Source organism: Pteropus alecto, unplaced genomic scaffold, assembly GCF_000325575.1.
Source record: "Pteropus alecto unplaced genomic scaffold, ASM32557v1 scaffold3, whole genome shotgun sequence".
Lineage (NCBI taxonomy): Eukaryota > Metazoa > Chordata > Mammalia > Chiroptera > Pteropodidae > Pteropus > Pteropus alecto.
In genome coordinates, this window is record NW_006442484.1 from 25832554 (window position 1) to 25839723 (window position 7170).

Genomic DNA, 7170 nt, shown 5'->3' on the forward strand with positions numbered 1-7170 from the left:
GGAATCCCCTGTCCCCAGGCAGATAGACCCCAAGTTTTCAGCTGACCTTCACCGCTTCTGCCATTAGAGCAGTAAATCTCCCTTGAAGGCAGACAGCACTCAGGCAATTTTAGAGAGGGCAAAGGAGCAGAATTATAGGTTGTCTGGGTAGGGTTGAAAGATGAGACCTCTAGAGGGAAAAAAATAAAATGAATCATTATGAAGGGCAACTACTACTTAGGGTCACAGTTTAAATGCCTGTAACCAGTGTTTTAGTTTGACTTGCTGCTGGGATAATTAATGCTCTCAGGTCTTGGAATAATTGAAAATAAAGCGGTACATTTAGAACAGATGAATTCATTTCGGAAAACAAAAAGAACATTCATTTGGGGGAAAAAAAATCTGCCTATCAGTCATTGAATTCGTGAAGACAAATACAAATGATCCAACTTTACTTTTTTGAAATGAGTAGTTTCTTTCTTTCTTTTTTTTTTAATCTATTAAAGGATACAATGGGTTTCTTTAGAATAAGAGTGCTGGAATAATATTAGCGTGGAACCTCAATTTCTTTTCTTCAAAGTGTTACTCTGCATGTAGCTTAATTTGTGTACTCTTTAAAGCTTTGATATAAAGAGCCACAGAAGATTTTGGAAGGAGTTAGAGGCTTCTGATCCTATCTTCTTAGGGAGGTGGTCACAGAGCTTGAGCTTGAGGCAATGTATCAGAAATGTATGTCATGCGCTGTCTGGTGAATAAAAGGCTTAAGCAACCAAAGTGGTGCCTTAATGTCAACTTTCTCTTCGCCAGCAAATAGGCTAGCATTGCATGTTCAACAATCCACTTAGATTTTAAATATTTCTAGTTTTTAAAAAATTAATGCAATATAAAATATTAATAAAATACAAAATACTTTGTTCTATCAGAAAAATTAGGTTTCTCTGGTGTACCAATAACATGGGTATTTGGATCCTAGTCTTATCTATTAGTCTGATTGAGTTATACTGGAATGATAGATTTAACAACGCTTGGGAATAAGAAACTTTAAAAATTCAAATCTTTCAGATATTCCCAATTCTCTAAGTATTTGTAATCAATTGGATGATGTATAAATAAAAAGTATGAAGTAGAAATCCATGATAAAGGAGGATGCTGGTAAGTCAGAGAGAGATTCACATTCATTACTGTTCTCAGGTGTTTGCTGAGAATCAGTTTAATTGAACAGTGAGCATCTTCGTGGGTGACTAATCCCAAACACTTCTGAGGACAAGAATGTGCCACTGCACCTGGAACAGTTCACTCTATCAGTTCTCTGATTTGGGGCCAATAATTCTTCAGCTCTTCCTCAGTTTCCCCATTGTCCAACTTCTTAGCGCGGTTATGCCTTTTAAATGTCATGTGGAAAAATGCAGTGAAATTGTTATTACGGCTCTGTGGTGCTGCTATTGTTCCTTCTAAGCCAGAATAGCTGAGGGAATGTGTGGCCTTGGTCATGGTCAAATGAGCTGCTGCCAGCTCTATAAACCTTGGGTTATAATGAGATCCCTCTGTACTCTGAGGAGGGGTCTGGATGTCCGATTTGTCACTACCAAGACCTGGCAGATAGACTCAGAAGCAATTATACAGATAAAGCGGGGGGAAAAAAAAAAAAAAACCTCTAAAAAAACCAAAAAACAAAAACACCCTTCATTTCTGCCAGCTAATTTCATTAGATGTCTTAAAAGAAAATACTTTAAAAACTTTTTCTCCATATCACTTCAGTTCTCTGCTTTACTTATTTTTACACTTTTCATGAAGATAAGCTCTCTGGTGTCTCCATATTTGAGAACTAGTAGCCTAAGTCTAGTTTCATGGGGGCCAGAGAGCAAAGCCATCTATTTCCTTGTGTGAAGACCCATCTCTGGGGAAAGTCGTAGCCAACACAGTGACCCAAACCAGCAATAATGAAATAGCTAGACAATGACAATGATCTTAGCCCATCCATCGGCTTAAATCATTCCTTTGTTGACTGGGGATCCACGTTTGTTTCTTGTTCCATTCCAAAACTTTCTTCATCTTGTTATTATAATAACTTTCCAAAGAGAGTTGTACCTTCCCAGAATCTAACAGATCTCCAACTCTGAGGGACTTGATTGACTTGCAAGGCATGTTTATTTGCAGCTTGTAGAGTTAAGCTCTCTCTGCTCATTAGAGCTAACTGTACATGATACCTTCTCTGTGTGATGCTTGAAGCGCCATGCCAGGCATGGGATGGTATTCAAACCCTCTGATAACATGACTATTGGATATTAAAAAGTAATTAAAATGACTACCCATGACAATTAGTTTCATCCATAATACCAAAGGAAACCTGTGTCTTTAAAGGCATAGAATTGTGTGTCAGGAACCTGGAACCTGATCTTTAGCTTTGGTAGACTGGATAAACCCGCTCCCTTCTCAGAGTCATGGGAAATGTCATTTGGCTACAAGTGAGTCTTTAATTATGGTGAGACTACTTAATGTACCCCGATGGCCTTACTGCTCGCTCTTTCCCATTAATTTGTAAATTTAATCCAAGTCCAGAGTTGTTTCAGTGTGACCCCGAGGTTTCTGGAGTTTCCCATTTATATTTAAGTAAATAATTGTGATCGCTAATTTCCCTCTGGTACCCATAGAGTACAGCAATTACATGACTTTGCTTGGCTCTTTCATGCATGCCCAGAGTTAGAAATAAGCACATAAGGCATTTGGAATGATAATTTCCAAGATATGCCTGAGCCCCTCAATAGCTCTGTGTTCCTTCTCTGGCTCATCGGTATTCCCGTTGCCACTTTTAACTGCATAAACTCAAGGAGATAAGGTAAATGAAGAGTATAGTCTTCTAAGCCACAGAGAAGAGATGGTTTCTATTCTTTCCCACTAATCTGAAACCATATATTTGCTCCAAGTATAAAAGCTAATGCTTGGGGCAATATTTCTTGTTTGACATTTTTTTTTTTTGGTTGGAAAAGAACATTGATTAGTAAAGTAAACTATGCTGTAGTTGGCTAGGAGACTGCTGGGTTTGGGAAATGAATTAAAGTGTTATGTCTGAGTACTCATTTAGAAGAGTATTCACATTTTCAACAGCTCTTAAGGAAAGGCAATACATAATCAATAATGATGTACTGTTTGGTTTTTCTAAAAACCAAACCCTCTATGTAGTGAGTGCACAGTTTTCTGAGAAATCAATGGACATTAATTGTACAGAACCACAAGTCAAATTTATAATGAGTGGAGAGAAAAATCTTGACCTGTCCACTTCATAGAAATAGGGTAAATTTTTAATTATGCAGCCTATTTAGTTACCTTGTAGAATGTCTACAAGATCTGTGGTCTAAAATATAAATAACACTACAGAATTTGGTGATGACTAACCTCCCATAAACTGATGTTATGCTCTCTAATAATTTAAGAAATGACAAAATGTGATAAAGTGGATAAAACAGCCAATAGAGTAGAAAGGCTCCAAATTTGCTAATAAAAAAACCCACAACTCTTTGTCAAATCTTCACAATGCAACTATTAGACATTTAGGAAGTCCCTCAATATCCCTGAATTTCAGTTTCTTCATTTAGAAAACAGGCACCCCTATATTTACTCGGGTCACGGGGTTACTGTGAAGATAAATGAAATTTTGATGACAGTGTATTATCAACCATAATGTGCAATGTAAATGTTATTCTAACAACAGTTAATATATGGAAAGAGCTCTTTTAGCATTACAATCTTTCTTATCTATTTAAAGAGCTCACTAGAGTGCTTGTCTTGCAAGCTTACATTTTTAATTATCTTCACAGATATTGATACCTAATTTGGATCAATGGTCCCAGTAGGATAATGATGCCTAATCATCTAAATAGCTTAGCTTCTATAGATGTGGATAACAGAGTTAAATCATATAGTAAGCTTTTCTCTCTCTCTCTCTTCTGTGTATCTCTCTGTCTGTCTCTCTTTCTCTCTGTCTCTCTGTCTCTTTCTGTTTTTCTCTCTCTCTCTCTCTCTCTCTCTCTCTCTCTCTATATATATATATATATATATATATATATATTCTTTCTGAAAATGAATCAAAATGGGAAATTATTAAATTAGCTAATGTAGCTAGATCTCAACAAGGTACAATGGGAAGACCAGTGCACAGAGGAGTAAAGAGGCAAAGGATGTCTTTCCTGCTCTGTCATCAACTTGCTGTGTGATTTTTAAAAAATCTCTTATGGTTCCCATTTGCTGTGAAGCTTGGTAAAGATGGATCACAGCTATGGAAGTGCTCTTTGGGAAAAATTTATTAGGGTGGGAACGAAGTAGGAGAAAGTCAGCCAGGATGTGGCCTCTGGTAAAGTTGAGCCTTGGAGCTCATGTCCTGGCATAAATCACTGCCCCTTGGTGGTGGGGGTAAGGGAGGCATGAGAGGGGCAGCTGTGAGCCCTTAGCAGGCCACACTCACAGCAGCCCGGGTGGCATGTAGCAGCCCAGGAATGGGCATCGAGGTGGGACACCAAACCGCCTCTATGACGATTGCCTACACATTTTCTTACCAAATCCTTTTTCTCTAACAGAAAGTCAGGTAAATGTGTATTATGAACAAATTTTTCCTGACAGTTACTTTACGCTTTTTGTCTCATCTTTGTCAAGCTGCTGTAGTCTTTGCCTTAAAACCTGGTGTGTTTATTAACAATAACAATATCACCTTGCCTTACAAGGTAGATTCCAAGAAAAAATGTATACTGCAAGAAAAATGCTGAGTTGCTTTAAACGGCTTTGACAATTAAGATATTGCTCCTCCTTTTTCATGTTATCTTCTGATTACCCATTTTCCATAAATATCAGATTTACTCTCTGACTGTGGATGGCCGGCAGAATGAAAAGCTGTTATCAAAAACTAGGTATTAGGTATTTAATTATGGAAATTTCCAGGCCAAATTATGTAACTAATAGTCAAAAACAAAAACAAAAACACCGTAAAGTGGCGTTTCTCAAAGAGAGCCCTTCACTCTGTAAAAAATTTCAGGAAACGAAAATTTCTGAAGCTAAATAATTTTCATTTGGGACATGCTGCATGCTTTATCCTCATTTGAGAATGTCATAATAAACACTTTGTAATTAAATTTTTTTTTTGTTTACTGTTTATTGTTTACCCTCCATGTGATTGTAAGTACCACAAGTGTAGTTATCTGTCCTATTCATCATTGTACCCCCAACATCCAGCTCAGTGCCTGGCTCGTCAGTGTTTTCAACAATTATTGAAAAAAAATGAAACATAGCATATTGCAGCTTTGAAAATTCCTGGAGTTGTGAAGCCTGTTTAAATGTGTTAATCCGGTGTTTCCCAAATGAATTTATGCACAGACTTCCCAACTCTCACATACGTACAGCTCCCATCTGGAATATATTTTGGGAAATACTATCTTAAACCAAGAAAAGACAATTCAATATAAGTTGGCATTTGGTCTTGGTCTAGATGGAGATTGTGCTGGTCATTCACTTTTACCCTTCCCCAAATCCATTCTCCACCTTCCTTTATCCTGAATGTACAGGCTACATCATCTAGGCTTCACTGACCTCTGATTTCTGGTTGGATTGGGCCAATGTGAGGCAATTAAAGAGATCAAAGGGCAGAAAGAGAGATTTAGAGTATTTCTTCCCCTCTCTGTCTGCTTTGCCCTGCAGTTCTGTCAGTGGCTGCATCCCTCCATGACAACTGGACTTCGGTTGATACTTTCAGCTCATCCAAGCTTCAAAGATATGTTCCCTCCCTCCTCCTGTCAGTTCTCAGGGTGTTAATGACTTCTTCTGGTGCTATCCTTGGGATTTTCAACTTTGCCCGCAAGTTTCCTTAATCATATCCAAGCCTCTGTCTGAATAGTCCCTACATCGCAGTCTCTCCAGAATCCCTCCAGAGCATGCCTTCTGTTTTCTGGGAGCCCCTGACTACTGATGGCCTCCTCAGCCTGGAATGGGCTGCCAAGAGGCAATCGAACACCTTCCTGGCAGAGTCATAGCTTCACATTGTGTGTTTTGTTTTTTTAAATAAAGTTTTATGAATTCTCAGAATTTCATCCATACCTGTACAAGGTAGTACAAAAATAAATTTCAGAACCAAAGTAAAGTACTCTTATGAGTTATCCATCTTTCTAGTTCACAGCTGGTAGACGAACAATGTACTAGATGGTTTTAATCTATGCCTCACACAGATTCTGAACTTCAAAGGAAATAGGAACTTATCCTCAGAGCCATCACTTCTCACTTTTAATATAGTTCAGGACACTGTAGACACTCATTACACCTTAATTTAATTCATATATTCATTTAGATGATGGCCATAGCTGCTGAGGGTAGACAAAGTGGAGGTATTATCCATTAGCTTCAGACTAAAGGATAACATTTGGCAGCACTGTGAACAAAGGGAGAGAGGGATACATTTGTGAAAAGAAGGTAGCAAATCCCCAGGTGTAATGTTTAGCATCTTTTTATGTGATATTAAGATGGGACTAATATACTTAGTTTTTATTACAAAAGACTTGGTGGTAATTAGTATCTGTCCAGTGGTGGTAGAATAATAAGAGTCCTTTGGGCTTAAGAGCATATGCTCTATAGATGGGGGCGATTATGTCACTGTGTGAACTGTTGGTTTTCTAACTAGCTTTAGTAGGTATATTCACCTTAGAAATCAATGGATATAGGATAAAGCAAATCAAATAATGTTGCAAAATAAAGTTTCCTAAAATATGTGGAGAGAAAATTTCCCATTCTGATGACTGGGCTATAGAAATGCAATGCCTTGTGGAGGCCCCCACTGCATCTCAAGAGCAGGAAGAGAGGATTATGACTAGGAAGCACCAATCATAGACTTGTCCCTCCAAACAAGTGCCTGGTATTATTGAGTAAAGACACTGCATCCAGTATAGTTGCTGTCATCGAGGTTGCTATTTGATTAGGTTTATGGTGGTCCTTCATAATTTGCCATTATTTACCTGGAGTTTTCAAGAACTTCATTGGTATATTAAATGCAGAAACCAACAGAATACCCTGGAAACAAACAGAATACCCTGGGTACTTATTTAACACCTCAGAAAGCCTCCAGCAGCATTGATATAAATACGTGACCGTCAATGAGAGTTGGTCTTTTCCAGCAAGGATTTTTTTGAAGAGTAAACTTAATATAACCACTGTTTCTGT